General features: G+C 40.0%; 1 pseudogene; it reads right to left on the bottom strand.

Moving 5' to 3' along the window:
* Nucleotides 1–1,256: 1,256 nt before the first annotated feature.
* Nucleotides 1,257–2,185, bottom strand: LOC139703681 (olfactory receptor 2L13-like; annotated as a pseudogene).
* Nucleotides 2,186–3,115: the final 930 nt, after the last annotated feature.

Raw genomic sequence — 3,115 nt, 5'->3', positions numbered from 1 at the left:
AAGAATCAATGAGACACAGAGTTGTTTCTTTAAAAAGGTAAAGAGACTGATAAATGTTTAGTCAAACAAACCCAAAGAAAGAACTAGATTAACAACATTAGAGATACAAAAGAAAACAAATATCACCACAGAAACTACTGAAGACCAGACTATCATCAGACACTATTTTGAATTTTATATTCCAATAAGCTACAAAATCTCAAACAAACTTGCAAATTCTTAGAGATATTTGACCTACCCAAATCACTCCATGAGTATATAGAAAACTTAATCAGAGCAATATAAAGAAATGAAATAGAAGCAACCATTAAAAGATTTCTAATAAAAATCCAGAACAGATGAATTCTTAGCCAAATTCTACCAGGCCTTTAAATTCTCCTCAAATTATTCTATGAAAGAGAAAGGAAGGGAAGACTGCAAAATTAAGTCTATGAAGTCAGTGTCACCCTGATACCAAACAAAGTCACAGCAAGGAAATTAAAATTCAGGCCAATATACTTGATAAATACAGATGTAAAACTTTCTAATGAAATATTGACAAACTGCATTAAAAAACATTATAACAAGACAGCATTACCATGAAAGTGTTTCATGTCCCTGGGCTTTTATAAACACAGGCCCCATGTTTCTCTGGGACACTTGACAAGTATAGGGTGGACATTGTTATGTGCTATAAGCTCAAAATTCATACGAGACCTTGACAAATTAGAATGAAAAAAAAAAAAAACTAGAGAAGAACATCCATAATATCATCTCAAATATTTCAAAATGATAACAAGCTAATATCAGTATAAATATTGTTATGTATATTATAGTAATATAGGTGTAACATATAAAATATAAATAATGTATAATTAATATCCACATTACTAACATAACATAAATAATTATAATATTTCCTAACATAAATATCCTTAATGATTGTGGATCTATATAATAACCAACATATTATTTAAATTAATTTTACTTTTAAATGAGTCACTATAAAATTTAATTTGTGGCCTGGGGATGTGGCTCAAGTGGTAGCACGCTTGCCTGGTATGCATGTGGCCCGGGTTCGATCTTCAGCACCACATATAAAACAAAGATGTTGTGTCTGCTGAAAACGAAAAAAATAAATATTAAAAAAATTCTCTCTTTCTCTCTCTAAAAAAAATTTAATTTGCACAGGTGGCTTGCATTATCCTTCTATTAGTCAGCACTGCTCTGAAGTTTGCACGAAAAGAAGTGATGCAGAGAAGCAGGAACAGCCATGCTCACTTCTTCCTGGGGGAGAACATCCCCCACACTCTTCCCATGGCCCCCAAGGACCTCCTTGTTCCTCAGGCTGTAGATGATGGGATTGAGCATGGGGGTGAGGATAGTGTAGAAGACAGCCAGGTTCTTATCCTCTGCTGGGGAGCAGAGACTCCTGGGACGGAGATAAATACAGACAAAAGGAGCATAGTAAAACATCACCACAGTTAAATGTGTGGAGCATGTGGTGAAGGCCTTTTTTCTTCCCTCTTTTGAGTGCATGTGGAAGACAGCAAAAAGAACCCGTCCATAAGAAGCAGTGATCCCAAGGAAAGGGACAAGGAGAAACACAACTGTTCTCACAAACACCATGTACTCATAGACCCAGGTGTCCACACAGGCTAGGGGCAACATGGCTGGAATGTCACAGTAGAAGTGATTGATGACCCTGGACCTGCAGTAAGGAAGATGAAGGGCATAGACAGTGTGTGCCAGGGAGCTGATGGAGCCCAGTATCCAAGTTCCTATGATCATCTTCACACCAGTCCTTTTACTCATGTGGATGGGGTAGTGGAGGGGGTGGCAGATGGCCACAAAGCAGTCATAGGCCATGGAGGCCAGGATTAAACCTTCTGAGCCCGCCATGGTCAGGAAGAAGAAGTTTTGCACACCATAGCCCAGGAAGGAGATGCTTTTCTGGCCAGAGAGGAAGTTGTACACCATTTTGGGGACCGTGGAGGAGATGTTCATCAGGTCCATGTGGGAGAGCTGGCTGAAGAGAAAGTACATGGGGGTGTGGAGCCGTGGGTCCAAGAAGATGAGGGAAGTCATCCCTGACTTCAACAGGCAAGAACAAACACAGAGATGATCAGGAGCAAGAGAAGAAGGCCTTTGAAGGAAACAACCCCAACAAAATAAAGTCATTTGAAGTTTGGTTCAATGTTTCCATTAAAACCTTCTGCCTTAATTTCCTTGAAAAAAACACCAAAACTAAAACTAAACAATAAATATGAAATGTAACAGAAAAAGATACGATTGAAATTGTTAGTCTTTGTTCATGAATTCTTTTTCCTTCAAATCTGTAGCCTTTGTGAAACTGATTTTAAAATCTGAATATTCCTGCTGCAATTCTCTCTGTATCTCAGCACATCCTGGACACATACGTGGTCTTGGAATACAAAGTCTTTACCAGGCACAGAAAAGGGTAGCTGGAGCCTTCCTGCCTGCTGACTCCCAGCAGGAGCATTCCTAGGACTATGCACCAGGCTCAGCCCCAGAGGAAGCCAGGATCCTGCTTTCCCAGCTCCCCAACTCAGCACTCAGGTTCACCACAGACATGGCCTGTGGGGCGCAGAAGTGCCCTGTGTGCTTGAGTCTGCATCCTCAGTGACCTCGCCTCCTCCACACCTTTAGTGCCTGCTCTCCCCTCCCCACTGGCACTGCTGCAGCTGAGTAAGCCAGGGTCTTCTCCCAGAGCTGTGCTGTTCACCTCCTAAAAGGAAGCTGCTCTGCTGGCCCTAAAAGGGGGTCACCATCCAAAGCATTGTTCTAATCCTGTGATGGCATTGTATGTCCCATAAGATCCACCCAACACTTCTCTTTGTTATCATGCCTAATTCTATATTTCAGGCAGGAGAAAGAACAAGGACCTTTGAGAGGATGTTTATTTCCTTGTCCTGACCTGTAGTTCAGTTTCCAGAAAGTACAGGCAGAGCATGAATCTGCTGCTGTGCAGCTCAACTAGGAAAGTATCTTAACTGTGGTACATTCATGATTTGGAAAAAAAATCTCTCTCTCTCTCTCTCTCTCTCTCTCTTTTTATATATATATATATATATATATATATATATATATATATATATATATATATATTTTTTTT

Source organism: Marmota flaviventris, assembly GCF_047511675.1.
Source record: "Marmota flaviventris isolate mMarFla1 chromosome 5 unlocalized genomic scaffold, mMarFla1.hap1 SUPER_5_unloc_2, whole genome shotgun sequence".
In the NCBI taxonomy this organism is placed as follows: Eukaryota; Metazoa; Chordata; class Mammalia; order Rodentia; family Sciuridae; genus Marmota; species Marmota flaviventris.
The sequence above is the reverse complement of the archived record's forward strand: the minus strand, read 5'-3'. Positions and strand labels throughout refer to the sequence as shown.